Below are 16182 nucleotides of genomic sequence, written 5' to 3' on the forward strand. Positions count from 1 at the left end.
AAAGAAAGAGGTTTAATGGACTTACAGTTCCACATGGCTGGGGAAGCCTCACAATCATGGTGGAAGGCAAGAAGGAGCAAGTCACATCTTACATGGATGGCAGCAGGCAAAAAGAGAGAGCTTGTGCAGGGAAACTCCTATTTTTAAAACCATAAGATCTTGTGAGACTCATCCACCATCATAAGAACAGCATGGGAAAGACCTGCGCCCATGACTCAATTACCTCCTACCAAGTTCCTCCCACAACACATGGGGATTTAAGATGAGATGTGGTGGGGACACAGCCAAACCATATCATTCTGCCCCTGGCCCCTCCCAAATCCCATGTCCTCACATTTCAAAACCAATCCTGCCATCCCAATAATCCCCCAAAGTCTTAACTCATTTCAGCATTAACTCAAAAGTTCACAGTCCAAAGTTTCATCCGAGACAAGGCAAGTCCCTTCCATCTAAAAGCCTGAAAAATCAAAACCAATTTACTTCCTAGATACAATGTGAGTTACAGGTATTGGGTAAATACAGCCATTCCAAATGGGAGAAATTGGCCAAAACAAAGAGGCTACAGGCCTCATTCAAGTCCCAAATCCAGCAGAGTGATCAAATCTTAAAGCTCCAAAATTATCTCCTTTGACTCCATGTCTCACATCCAGGTTATGTTGATGCAAAAGGTGAGTTCCCATAGTCTTGGGCAGCTCCATCCCTGTGGCTTTGCAGGTACAGCCTCCCTCTCAGTTGCCTTCATGGGCTGGCATTGAGTGTCTGGCTTTTCCAGGTGCACAGTGCAAGTCGTCAATGGATCTACAATTCTGGGGTCTGGAGAATGGTTGCCCTATTCTCACAGCTCCATTAGGCAGTGCCCCAGTAAGGACTCTGTGTGGGGGCTCCAAGTCCACATTGCCCTTCTGCACTGCCCTAGCAGAAGTTTTCCATGAGGGCCGTGAACCCACAGCAAACTTCTGCCTGGGTATACAGGCATTTCCACACATCTTCAGAAATCTAGATGGTGGTTCCCAAACCCCATTTCTTGACTTTTGTGCACTCACAAGCTCAACGCCACATGAAAGCTGCCAAGGCTTGGGATTTGCACATTCTGAAGTCAAGGTCTGAGCTCTACGTTGGCTCCTTTCAGCCACAGATGAAGTGTCTGGGACACAGGGCACCAAGTCCCTAGGCTGCACACAGTTTGGGGAACTTGGGCCCATCCCATGAAACCACTTTTCCTCCTAGGCCCCCAGACCTGTGATGGGAGGGGCTGCTGTGAAGACCTCTGACATGCTCTGGAGACATTTTCCCTGTTGTCTTGGGGATTAATATTTTTATGCTCATTACTTATGCAAATAATTTCCCCTCAGAAAATGGGATTTTCTTTTCTATTGCACTGTTAGACTGCAAATTTTCCAAACATTTATGCTCTGCTTCCCTTATAAAATGGAATACCTTTAACAGCACCCAAGTCACTTGTTGAATGCTTTACTGCTTAGAAATTCACTTTTGCTCCAGTTCCCAACAAGTTCCTCATCTCCATCTGAGACCATCTTAGCCTGGATTTCATTGTCCATATCATTATCAACATTTTGGTCAAAGCCATTCAACAAGTCTGTAGGGAGTTCCAAACTTTCCCACATTTTTCTGTCTTCTGAGCCTTCCAAACTGTTACAACGTTGGCCTGTTCCCCAGTTCCAAAGTTGCTTCTACATTTTCGGGTATCTTTTCAGTAGCACCCCACTCCTGGTGCCAGTTTACTGTATTAGTCAGTCTGATAAAGACATACCCAAGACTAGACAATTCATAAAAGAAAGAGGTTGAATGGACTTACAGTTTCCCATGGCTGGGGAGGCCTCACAATCATGGTGGAAGGCAAGGAGAAACAATTCACATCTTACATGAATGGTAGCAGGCCAAAAAAAAAAAAAAAAGAGAGAGAGAGAGAGAGCTTGTGCAGGGAAACTCTCATTTTCAAAACCATCAGATCTCATGTGACTCATCCACCATCACAAGAACAGCACAGGAAAGACCTGCCCCCATGATTCAACCATCTCCCACCAGGCCCCTCCCATAACACATGGGAATTCAAGACGAGATTTGGATGGGGACACAGCCAAACCATATCAGCTGAGAACATACATGTTTGGGGAAAAAAAAAAAAAAAAAAAAAAAGGATTAATCTATCACTTTGAAATAAAATCCAAACTTCTCCTTGTCAGGGTGGTTTTCTAATGACTCAATCTATAGTAAATCTGAATCTATTACAGCTCTTATCATTTCCTCTCTCCTTTCTTCCCTCCTCCCTCTCTTTCTTTCACCCTCTCTTCCTTCCTTAGTTGCCCTCCCTATTAGGATGTAAACTTGTGGTGACCTTATAAATCACTGTATCTATAGTACCTACAAGAATATTTGGTGCATATTTGCCACTCAACACTTTTTTTAAAAAACAGACCATTTTGCAATGAATCAATAACATTTTTTGATGCTTGTTGGTATAAGAAAGCTCACAATTGAACTCAAACTTCTTTTACCAATGCTTTGTAGAGAATCATCATCCTTTACTGTGGAAATTAGCACATTTAATTGGTGATAGTAGGGTATTTAGAACCAAGGTTTCTAGCTAAAACCCAGATTCATGATTTATGTGAATCCCTTATCTATAACATAAGGATGATGACAATAATATCATCCTCACTTGGTTATCAGAGGATTAAGCAGCTGACATTTAAAATGCATTTCATAAATGTCAGTGTCCCGCCCTATCCCCCTTGAGTAGGAAAAAATTAACTTCCACTTTCTAATCCTGTGTATGTGCAAAATATGAGTGTTCTGCCTTTTCCTTTGTTTGCCAAAGAGGGTCCTGAGTTTACCCGCTCATTCTTGGATCTTCCCAGCTCTCTAAGAACTTTTCTGCAATTACCAGGTTCATTTTTTGGATTTCACAAGGTAGAATTGGAAGAAAAGATAAAGACATGGTAAGGTGATAGCTTTGCTGGTAGATTGTATAAGAAAATACTATGGGAGTATACAGGAACAATATTCTTCAATGAGCAGTGAGAGTGAGTAGGGAGGATGTGGACAAACTGGCTTAAGCATAATTAAGTTGGGGGGGCATTTTGTATTTAGGGACAGGGAAGGAGAGAAATGGAGGACACAGAAAGTCATGGATGAGGAAAATAATCGTCTAAGCTAACACCAAACATAGCTGATATTTATTAGGTGCTTACCATGAGCCAGCTCAATCAATCTTACTTATTCCTCGTAACAGTTCTGTAAGTATCTTAAAGATTTAAGGCTTTAGGGAATGGGAGACAACTTGAAACTTGTATAAGCTTTCTGCAAAATATGACTCCATTTCTTATATTTTTGTAGAGAAATGAAGAAACAATGAAACCTTTGTTTAGATTAGCATCTCTGAAAGAAAAATAACTGAGATTGACCCACATGGGTCACAGCTTCAGACGATGACACATGTAATCAATGCTGCATAGGTTTCTATTCCTTAGTATTAGCTGTAAATACAACAACCTTCTCTTTGCTACTTAATATTGAAAATTTTTTTACTCTATCAGGGTGAAAAGTCTATTTGTAAAAACCTCTGAAGACAAAAGCATCCACAAGACTGTATCGTGTAAATCCTAAGAATTAAAGCTTGGTCATTCTCTGTGATGGGTACAAACATTAAAGCAAACAGAGAAAAAAGAAAGGTCGATTTTCTTCTCAGTAACTTGGAAATATAATTATTAAACCTAATGGAAAGATCCTACATTTTAAGAAGAAAAAAAAACACACAACATTATAATTCAAATTTTATTTCAAATTATTAGTTTTTAAAAATCTGCCATTGGAATTAGTTTTTACTCTACTTCTTTTTTTATATATTTTCTTTGATTCTAAAAAAGACTATTAATTGTAATTATTTTCCTTTAGGAGTCATGTGTCTTGACAATAGTATGGGTAAGTGGGTTTGTAATTCTGTAAACAAACTGATTTATACTCATTTCTGAGACTCAAAAGAATATACTCTTAAAAATTTCCTTGTAAATTGTCTAGTGAGAGATTCATTTCTGCTTTGACTACCGACAGGTTGCCTTGTTTACAAGCTTTATTTTCATTCTTTTCTTTAATTGTAAGAGTAAAAAGCCCTAGGAATTTTCAGAGGACAGCTAAACTTCAGCCCCATATGTTATCTTATTATGTTTGGCTTTTAAGTGTGTTTAATTTTCATTTTCATTGCAAAGGCAAACTTCTATCTCCTTTGATCTTTAAAACCATATTTCTGGATAATTTTAATTCACATAAGCATAAAAACACCCTTTTATTGCACCATTTTCAGGTTATTGAGTATCTTTCTACCAGTTGTCTTCAAAATAATAACAAAAACAAAAGCACAGATTTGCATAACTGTTTCAAATCAGTTTCACACACCTTGTCGCATTTTCTTCTTCCAAAGCTTTATGAGGTATGGAAGCTGATATTATTTTCCACACTGTATAGATAATGAAATTGAGGTACAGAGTTTAACATACTTGCCTAAGGGCATAGATCTAATAAATGATAAACTAGAACTACAATCCAGGACTTCTCTTTTCTGGTCCACAAAATAATGAATCATGTATGGTTTTTTAAGACCTAATTTATATTCTTAGCTTTTACTATTAGATTGGACCAAATATTTATCCCTTGTTATTATGACTAACAGTATATTTTTGTGATGAGTCAAACTATGCCTCAATTTTCTTATTTGTAAAAAGCAGATAATGACAGACTCTAATTCATTCAGTTGTTGTAAGAATAAAATGAGTTAAAGCAAGTAATGGAGCTCTCCACGTGAACCAATCTTCATTAAAATCCTGACTCTGCCACACTAACTATGCAAGCCTGGGTGATTTCACTTTCCAGTTTATAAAATAAGAATAAACTAGCTCACATATTCTTGGTAGGATTAACTGCAATAATGTATGCAAAGCTCCAGTATAGTTTAAGCATCAGATAAATGGTAACTACTATTGCTGCTCTTGTTTTCCTAAGTATGAGTCATTGTCAAAACCACCACTTGTTTTATTTTACTTTGCTTGTTAGTAAATCTCATGACTCAGAATTTCAGTCCATCAATCACTTCATTGATCAACATACTTTGGTCACTTTGAGTATAGCTGTGCACTAGATAGAAAAGCACCTTACTTCTTTCACCCACTTTCCCCCATCTTGCTCATTGGACATGATAAGAGATTTTTCAGAGGGCGTAATAAAAATAAACCAATTCAGCCTGTAATCCCAACACTTTGGGAGGCCGAGGAGGGTGGATCATGAGGTCAGGAGATCGAGACCATCCTGGCTAACACAGTGAAACCCTGTCTCCACTAAAAATACAAAAAAATTAGCCAAGTGTGGTGGCAGGTGCCTGTAGTGCCAGCTGCTTAGGAGGCTGAGGCAAGAAAATGGCATGAAACCAGGAGGTGGAGCTTGCAGTGAGCTGAGATCCCACCACTGCACTCCAGCCGGGGCGACAGAGTGAGACTCCTTCTGAAATAATAATAGTAGTAATAATAATAATAATAAATAAACCAATTTATTTGCCTTATTCATTGGATTCCCACAGCACTTAGTTTGTGCCTCTGTAATAGGATTTACTCATGTTGAGTTTCTGCTTTTACTTCTGTATTACTTCTCAATATCAGATGAGAGGAAGCTGAGTAGCACTGTGGATCCAGCCAGCAGTGTCCCATAGGAAAGGGTTTTGCCCAGAATTTCATGACCTTGTGCCCATGCCAGCAGCTCAGAGAACCAAGGGTCAGTGACCAGAGGCAGCCTCTTACATGGCTACACAGCCTACTGTCTGAAGATGGTGACCTAACACAAATAACATAAAGTGAAATGGCAAAGTTCAAGATGTTAATCTAAGTAGTTCAAGAACTGATGAATCAGGAGTTGATGAAATGTGCACTGATGAATGAGAAAATGCAAAGTTTGTGAAAGAAAAGTAAAACTGGAAAGACTCTAAGCTGGAATTCAGGCTGTATCTGATTAGATGTTTTGTGTATCTGCTGAAGGCAGTTATCAGAAATGACGTAAAAGAAGAGAATAGCTCCATATCCCACTCAGACTCGTTTTCCCTCTGCCAGACATGAAATGAAAAGCCTCACAGCCATGTCAGGCCCACCTGCAGCTACTTTTTAGCCCATCACAGAAGAGTTGTCATGGAAAGTCTTTTCTTTCCAGGATATTAACAACATTTTTGCCATCTGGTGAAGCCTTGAGTCTCCCTTTGTGTATTAATGAGAAAAGGACACAGATTCTTCAGTCTCCACATACTCCAATGAGAAAATCCTACAACTAGGCTAAAATTCACATGGTGGATAAGTTTCCTGCTTGTGCATTCTATTGTTGTTACTGTTTTCTTTTTTTACTTTTTACTTTGAGTTACTAACCTCATTCGCAAACTCTTGTCAATGATTTCTTCTGCTACCGTGCCTACGTGGCTTACTTCTGCCAACCTGTCTAGGAACAATTTGTTCTTTCAATGGAAGAACATTTACCAAAGATTTCCTTTTGCCTTTTCCTCTAGCATGGAAATGAACTTGCACGTGCAGAATACCTAGCCAATGATCATCCAAAGCAAAAATACATGCGTAACACATAAGCTATACATCACAGGAACAGATGCCATCATGCTCAAATTAAATGGCTCTCAGGAGTAATTCTTTAGCTCCCGTGATATATTTCTCCCAATAAATTGCTGTGGGAATTGCCTCTTTGCAGCTCCTATTCCCAGAGGGGAAAGTCACTTATTACTTACTTAAGACCTATCTTCTCCTACTTGTTAACCTGCAAACCTGCTATAGAAGGTCTGCTTTAAACAAGATTTCAACTCTGTCTCTATTAGCTCACCCTCAGAATATATACAATGGAACCTTAACAATAGAATTCACCCTCTCTCATGGGCATTTGGTCTGCACAGTAACATATTTTCTTGCTTTGGTAGCTTTTCCTGCTTCTCCTATGTCGTGTGGAACTTGAGACTGGAAGAAACTGTCAGCATAAGAATAAATAGGCTAGAGTTTTCTTGGGAAATTGCAAAGGAGAAATAGATATGATGAAAGAATCTTATTTGTATTAGAATATAAAGTAGAAAGAATGGTGCTGAAAGTAACTGCAAGGTTTTAAGTCAGAGAGATCAAGAACACACAGCCCACATAATATTAAGACTTTAGACTATGCTGAATATATTTGAATATTATTTTAGTCATCACAAAACTCTGAAGCCCCTAGCACTAGCTGACAAGTACAGTGTTGTATGTAAGAAGATCCAGAAGTCTCACCCAGTGGACATTCAAAATGAGCGATCTAGCCCACTGTAATTTTTCTAAGAGAATTTTAATTACTTTTTTTGTGCATTTAATATTACATCATGCAACCAGAAGAATCATGAGAGCTACCAACTTATCAGTTGATCTGTTAATTAATTTACATAAAATCTACAATCTCTGACTCTCAGTGGTACCATGAAGGAAATTTCCAGACCACGGGCAGATAAATCATCACTGTTCATTTTCACAATTATCTTCTAATTCCCCCTGACCTTCAGCTTTCTCCTGTGTGTTTTGTGTATCTTCCATTTCTATCTCAAATGCTAAAAATGACTCACATTGTATAGTTTGAAGACTTTTATTATTTTAAAAATTAGAACATGTCCCCTTATTGTTTGACATTTTAAAGTAAAAAGGACCAGCATTTTCTTTATATTTTCTCTTATCCTTCTCTCTTCTTCTTTTCTCTCTTTCTCTTCCCATCTATCTTGGTCAATTCTCTGCTGCTATAACAGAATAAGTAATTTAAAAAAAAGAAACAGAAGTTTATTTAGTTCATTGTTCTGGAGGCTGGGAAGTCCAAGAGCATAGCACCAGCATCTGGTAAGGGTCATCCTGTGGCAGAACAGTGCAAGGGAGAGGTGAACAAGTGAGACAGAGAGAAATATGAGGCCAAACTTATCCTTTACCAAGAGCCTACACCCACATCAACTATCCCATAACAGCATTAATTCTAATGCAAAAATTAGGCATTTTGATTTGGATTATCTTTGGCTATGTATGCAGCAAATGCAAGTTCATTTCCATGCTAGAGGAAAAGGTAAAAGGAAACCTTTGGCAAATGTTCTTTTAATGAAACATTGAATTGTATCTAGACAGGTTGGCAGAAGTAAGCCAGGTAGGCATGGAAGCAGAAGAAATCATTGACAAGAGTTTGTGAATGAAAGTTTGTAACTCAAAGTAAAACACGAAATATAAAACAGTAATAGTAATAGAATGCACAAGATCTAATCACCTCTTAAAAGCCCCACCTCCCCATACCATTACATTGGCAATTAAATTTCAACATGTATTTTGGAGGACGTGTTTAAACTAAAGTATAATTCATCTTTACCACCCCCTCTTTACCACTACCTACTACCCTGGTGCAAAGAGGCAATGATGTGCTCGTAACCACAAACATCCAGTGCAAGAATTCCAGCATTTCTCAGCCTTACCATCTCCAAGGCAGAAATGCTCACTTTCCTTTTGGAAACTTGTAGTAGATAGAAAGAAAAGATGAATGTTTAGCTAAAGCTACAATGACTTTCCCTGCCAAAAATAAATATTTTATTAAATATTACCATAAAATCTATTTCCACAAATAAAGGAAAGCAACTGCTTTCATATTTAAATAATTGTCTTATTACCCAAAACTAATGCTGGGTGATGCTATTAAGTAGCTTCATCTTATTGTGTGCTTGTTCTGTGTCAAGCATTGTGGTAAGCAAAATATACTTTTTTGTTTAATTCTCACCAGAGTTCATTGCAATCAGTGTTAATAGAACCACTGTAGGTTTTAAAATGAGAAAATTGAGATTTCAGATGGCTAAAGTTGACCAAAATAAAAAAAAAATAGTAAAAATGTAAAATTGAAATTCAGATCAGATGTGTTCTAATGCTTCTAGAACTTTTTAAAGAGCTTTCAGAATATATTTTCAGGCAAAGATGAGAACAAAATTATTGACTAAATGGAATAATAGACTTCTTTGCCAAACCTAATTTACAAATGGAGCATATATCTACCCCTTTACTCCTCAAAGTATTCCATGGAGATAATAAAAACAAAAAAAGTATTAATTTGGATATATATTTTTTTCTTTTTTTTTAATTATTATTGTACTTTAAGTTCTGGGTTACATGTGCATAACATGCAGGTTTATTACATATGTATACTTGTGCCATGTTGGTGTGCTGCACCCATCAACTCGTCAGCACCCATCAACTCGTCATTTACATCAGGTATAACTCCCAATGCAATTCCTCCCCCCCCCATGGAAAGCCCCGGTGTGTGATGTTCCCCTTCCCGAGTCCAAGTGATCTCATTGTTCAGTTTCCACCTATGAGTCAGAACATGCGGTGTTTGGTTTTCTGTTCTTGTGATAGTTTGCTGAGAATGATGGTTTCCAGCTGCATCCATGTCCCTACAAAGGACACAAACTCATCCTTTTTTATGGCTACATAGTATTCCATGGTGTATAGGTGCCACATTTTCTTAATCCAGTCTGTCACTGATGGACATTTGGGTTGATTCCAAGTCTTTGCTATTGTGAATAGTGCCGCAATAAACATACGTGTGCATGTGTCTTTATAGCAGCATGATTTATAATCTTTTGGGTATATACCCAGTAATGGGATGGCTGGGTCATATGGTACTTCTAGTTCTAGATCCTTGAGGAATCGCCATACTGTTTTCCATAATGGTTGAACTAGTTTACAATCCCACCAACAGTGTAAAAGTGTTCCTATTTCTCCACATCCTCTCCAGCACCTGTTGTTTCCTGACTTTAATGATTGCCATTCTAACTAGTTTGAGATGGTATCTCATTGTGGTTTTGATTTGCATTTCTCTGATGGCCAGTGATGACGAGCATTTTTTCATGTGTCTGTTGGCTGTATGAATGTCTTCTTTTGAGAAATGTCTGTTCATATCCTTTGCCCACTTTTTGATGGTGTTGTTTGTTTTTTCCTTCTAAATTTGTTGGAGTTCTTTGTAGGTTCTGGATATTAGCCCTTTGTCAGATGAGTAGATTGCAAAAATTTTCTCCCATTCTGTAGGTAGCCTGTTCATTCTGATGGTAGTTTTTTTGCTGTGCAGAAGCTGTTTAGTTTAATTAGATCCTATTTGTCAATTTTGCCTTTTGTTACCATTGCTTTTGGTGTTTTAGACATGAAGTCCTTGCCCATGCCTATGTCCTGAATGGTATTACCTAGGTTTTCTTCTAGGGTTTTTATGGTATTAGGTCTAACATTTAAGTCTCTAATCCATCTTGAATTAATTTTCATATAAGGAGTAAGGAAAGGATCCAGTTTCAGCTTTCTACTTATGGCTAGCCAATTTTCCCAGTACCATTTACTAAATAGGGAATCCTTTCCCCATTTCTTGTTTTTCTGAGGTTTGTCAAAGATCAGATGGCTGTAGATGTGTGGTATTATTTCTGAGGACTCTGTTCTGTTCCATTGGTCTATATCTCTGTTTTGGTACCAGTACCATGCTGTTTTGGTTACTGCAGCCTTTTAGTATAGTTTGACGTCAGGTAGCGTGATGCCTCCAGCTTTGTTCTTTTGACTTAGGATTTTCTTGGCAATGCGGGCTCTTTTTTGGTTCCATATGAACTTTAAAGTAGTTTTCCAATTCTGTGAAGAAACTCATTGGTAGCTTGATGGGGATGGCATTGAATCTATAAATTTCCTTGGGCAATATGGCCATTTTCACGATATTGATTCTTCCTATCCATGGGCATGGTATATTCTTCCATTTGTTTGTGTCCTCTTTTATTTCACTGAGCAGTGGTTTGTAGTTCTCCTTGAAGAGGTCCTTTACATCCCTTGTAAGTTGGATTCCTAGGTATTTTATTCTCTTTGAAGCAATTGTGAATGGAAGTTCATTCATGATTTGGCTCTCTGTTTGTCTGTTACTGGTGTAGAAGAATGCTTGTGATTTTTGCACATTAATTTTGTATCCTGAGACTTTACTGAAGTTTCTTATCAGCTTAAGGAGATTTTGGGCTGATGACAATGGGGTTTTCTAAATATAAAATCATGTCATCTGCAAACAGGGACAATTTGACTTCTTCTTTTCCTAACTGAATACCCTTTATTTCTTTCTCTTGCCTGATTGCCTCAGCCAGAACTTCCAATGCTATGTGGAATAGGAGTGGTGAGAAAGGGCATCCCTGTCTTGTGCCAGTTTTCAAAGGGAATTTTTCCAGTTTTTGCCCATTCAGTATGATATTGGCTGTGGGTTTGTCATAAACAGCTCTTATTATTTTGAGATACGTTCCATCAATACCGAATTTATTGAGCGTTTTTAGCATGAAGGGCTGTTGAATTTTGTCAAAGGCCTTTTCTGCATCTATTGAGATAATCATGTGGTTTTTGTCTTTGGTTCTCTTTATATGCTGGATTACGTTTATTGATTTGCGTATGTTGAACCAGCCTTGCATCCCAGGGATGAAGCCCACTTGATCATGTTGGATAAGCTTTTTGATGTGCTGCTGGATCCGGTTTGCCAGTATTTTATTGAGGATTTTTGCATCGATGTTCATCAGGGATATTGGTCTAAAATTCTCTTTTTTTGTTGTGTCTCTGCCAGGCTTTGGTATCAGGATGACGTTGGCCTCATAAAACGAGTTTGGGAGGATTCCCTCTTTTTCTATTGATTGGAATAGTTTCAGAAGGAATGGTACCAGCTCCTCCTTGTACCTCTGGTAGAATTCAGCTGTGAATCCATCTGGTCCTGAACTTTTTTTGGTTGGTAGGCTATTAATTATTGCCTCAATTTCAGAGCCTGCTATTGGTCTATTCAGGGATTCAACTTCTTCCTGATTTAGTCTTGGGAGAGTGTAAGTGTCCAGGAAATTATCCATTTCTTCTAGATTTTCTAGCTTATTCACGTAGAGCTGTTTATAGTATTCTCTGATGGTAGTTTGTATTTCTGTGGGGTCAGTGGTGATATCACCTTTGCCATTTTTTATTGCATCTATTTGATTCTTCTCTCTTTTCTTCTTTATTAGTCTTGCTAGCGGTCTATCAATTTTGTTGATCTTTTCAAAAAACCAACTCCTGGTTTCATTGATTTTTTGGAGGGTTTTTTGTGTCTCTATCTCCTTCAGTTCTGCTCTGATCTTAGTTATTTCTTGCCTTCTGCTAGCTTTGGAATATGTTTGCTCTTGCTTCTCTAGTTCTTTTAATTGTGATGTTAGAGTGTCAATTTTAGATCTTTCCTGCTTTCTCTTGTGGGCATTTAGTGCTATAAATTTCCCTCTATACACTGCTTTAAATGTGTCCCAGAGATTCTGGTATGTTGTATCTTTGTTCTCATTGGTTTCAAAGAACATCTTTATTTCTGCCTTCATTTTGTTATGTACCCAGTAGTCATTCAGGAGCAGGTTATTCAGTTTCCATGTGGTTGAGTGGTTTTGATTGAGTTTCTTAATCCTGAGTTCTAGTTTGATTGCACTGTGGTCTGAGAGACAGTTTGTTATAATTTCTGTTCTTGTACATTTGCTGAGGAATGCTTTACTTCCAATTATGTGGTCAATTTTGGAATAAGTGTGATGTGGTGCTGAGAAGAATGTATATTCTGTTGATTTGGGGTGGAGAGTTCTGTAGATGTCTATTAGTTCTGCTTGCTGCAGAGATGAGTTCAATTCTTAGATATCTTTGTTAACTTTCTGTCTTGTTGATCTTTCTAATGTTGACAGTGGGGTGTTGAAGTCTCCCATTATTATTGTATGGGAGTCTAAGTCTCTTTGTAAGTCTCTAAGGACTTGCTTTATGAATCTGGGTGCTCCTGTATTGGGTGCATATATATTTAGGATAGTTAGTTCTTCCTGTTGAATTGATCCCTTTACCATTATGTAATGGCCTTCTTTGTCTCTTTTGATCTTTGATAATTTAAAGTCTGTTTTATCAGAGACTAGTATTGCAACCCCTGCTTTTTTTTTGTTCTCCCTTTGCTTGGTAGATCTTCATCCATCCCTTTATTTTGAGCCTAGGTATGTCTCTGCATGTGAGATGGGTCTCCTGAATACAGCAAACTGATGGGTCTTGACTCTTTATCCAGTTTGCCAGTCTGTATCTTTTAATTGGACCATTTAGTCCATTTACATTTAAGGTTAATATTGTTATGTGTGAACTTGATCCTGCCATTATGATATTAACTGGCTATTTTGCTCGTTAGTTGATGCAGTTTCTTCCTAGCCTCGATGGTCTTTACATTTTGGCAGGTTTTTGCAATGGTTTATACCGGTTGATCCTTTTCATGTTTAGTGCTTCCTTCAGGGTCTCTTGTAAGGCAGGCCTGGTGTTGACAAAATCTGTAAAGGATTTTATTTCTCCTTCACTTATGAAACTTAGTTTGGCTGGATATGAAATTCTGGGTTTAAAATTTTTTTTCTTTAAGAATATTGAATATTGGCCCCCACTCTCTTCTGGCTTGTAGAGTTTCTGCTGAGAGATCTGCTGTTAGTCTGATGGGCTTCCTTTTGTGGGTAACCTGACCTTTCTCTCTGGCTGCCCTTAAGATTTTTTCCTTCATTTCAACTTTGGTGAATCTGGCAATTATGTGTCTTGGAGTTGCTCTTCTTGAGGAGTATCTTTGTGGCGTTCTCTGTATTTCCTGAATTTGAATGTTGGCCTGCCCTACTAGGTTGGGGAAGTTCTCCTGGATGATATCCTGAAGCGTGTTTTTCAACTTGGTTCCATTTTCCCCCTCACTTTCAGGCACCCCAATCAGACGTAGATTTGGTCTTTTTACATAATCCCATACTTCTTGCAGGCTTTGTTCATTTCTTTTTCTTCTTTTTTCTTTAGGTTTCTCTTCTCGCTTCATTTCATTCATTTGATCCTCAATCACTGATATTCTTTCTTCCAGTTGATCGAGTCGGTTACTGAAGCTTGTGCATTTGTCACGTATTTCTCATGTCATGGTTTTCATCTCTGTCTGTTTGTTTATGGCCTTCTCTGCATTAATTATTTTAGTTATCAATTCTTCTACTCTTTTTCAAGATTTTTAGTTTCTTTGCGCTGGGTACGTAATTCCTCCTTTAGCTCTGAGAATTTTGATGGACTGAAGCCTTCTTCTCTAATCTCGTCAAAGTCATTCTCCGTCCAGCTTTGATCCATTGCTGGCGATGAGCTGTATTCCTTTGCAGGGGGAGATGCACTCTTATTTTTTGAATTTCCAGCTTTTATGCCCTGCTTTTTCCCCATCTTTGTGGTTTTATCTGCCTCTGGTCTTTGATGATGGTGATGTACTGATGGGGTTTTGGTGTGGGTGACCTTCCTGTTTGTTAGTTTTCCTTCTAACAGTCAGGACCCTCAGCTGTAGGTCTGTTGGAGATTGCTTGAGGTCCACTCCAGATCCTGTTTGCCTGGGTATCAGCAGCAGAGACTGCAGAAGATAGAATATTGCTGAACAGCGAGTGTACCTGTCTGATTCTTGCTTTGGAAGCTTACTCTCAGGGGTGTACTCCACCATGTGAGGTGTGGGGTGTCGGTCTGACCTTAGTGGGGGATGTCTCCCAGTTAGGCTACTCAGGGGTCAGGGACCCACTTGAGCAGGCAATCTGTCCATTCTCAGATCTCAACCTCCATGTTGGGAGATCCACTGCTCTCTTCAAAGCTGTCAGACAGAGTCGTTTGCATCTGCAGAGGTTTCTGCTGCTTTTTTTGTTGTTGTTGCTGTTGTTCTTGCTGTTGTTTAGCTGTGCCCTGTCCCCAGCGGTGGAGTCTGCAGAGACAGGCAGGCCTCCTTGAGCTGCTGTGAGCTCCACCCAGTTCGAGCTTCCCAGCGGCTTTGTTTACCTACTTAAGCCTTAGCAATGGTGGGCACCTCTCCCCCAGCCTCGCTGCTGCCTTGCCATTAGATCGCAGACTGTTGTGCTAGCAATGAGGGAGGCTCCATGGGCATGGGACCCTCCCGGCCAGGTGTGGGATATAATCTCCTGGTGTGCCTGTTTGCTAAGACCCTTGGTAAAGCACAGTATTGGGGTGGGAGTTACCCAATTTTCCAGGTGTTGTGTGTCTCAGTTCCCCTGGCTAGGAAAAGGGGTTCCCTTCCCCCTTGTGCTTCCCAGGTGAGGCGATGCCTCACCCTGCTTCAGCTCTCACTGGTCGGGCTGCAGCAGCTGACCAGCACCAATTGTCCGGCACTCCCTAGTGAGATGAACCCAGTACCTCAGTTGAAAATGCAGAAATCACCTGTCTTCTGAGTTGCTCGCGCTGGGAGCTGGAGACTGGATCTGTTCCTATTTGGCTATCTTGCTCTGCCCCCAGATATATTTTAAAGCAAATTTTGAACGTATTTCACTTATTAAATAATTACATAAGTATATCTACAACATATAGATATTTATTGTGTAATACTGTTATCATAACACAGGAAATTTGTAATGACTCTGCAAATAAAATAACCAGTTCATATTCAATATTTTGGAAGTACAAGGAAGACTCCTACTCCTAATATTTACAGGACCAGAGACCAAATGAGACTCACATACTATAATTAAATATTTAAAATTTGACATTAGTACTTACTCCAAAATTGACCATATAATTGGAAGTAAAGCACTCCTCAGCAAATGTACAAGAACAGAAATTATAACAAACTGTCTCTCAGACCACAGTGCAATCAAACTAGAACTCAGGACTAAGAAACTCAATCAAAACCGCTCAACTACATGGAAACTGAACAATCTGCTCCTGAATGACTACTGGGTACATAACAAAATGAAGGCAGAAATAAAGATGTTCTTTGAAACCAATGAGAACAAAGATACAACATACCAGAATCTCTGGGACACATTTAAGGCAGTGTGTAGAGGGAAATTTATAGCACTAAATGCCCACAAGAGAAAGCAGGAAAGATCAAAAATTGACACTCTAACATCGCAATTAAAAGAACTAGAGAAGCAAGAGCAAACACATTCCAAAGCTAGCAGAAGGCAAGAAATAACTAAGATCAGAGCAGAACTGAAGGAGATAGAGACACAAAAAACCCTCCAAAAAATCAATGAAACCAGGAGTTGGTTTTTTGAAAAGATCAACAAAATTGACAGACCACTAGCAAGACTAATAAAGAAGAAAAGAGAGAAGAATCAAATCGACGCAATTAAAAATGATA

Source organism: Theropithecus gelada, chromosome 2 (genome assembly GCF_003255815.1).
Source record: "Theropithecus gelada isolate Dixy chromosome 2, Tgel_1.0, whole genome shotgun sequence".
NCBI lineage: Eukaryota > Metazoa > Chordata > Mammalia > Primates > Cercopithecidae > Theropithecus > Theropithecus gelada.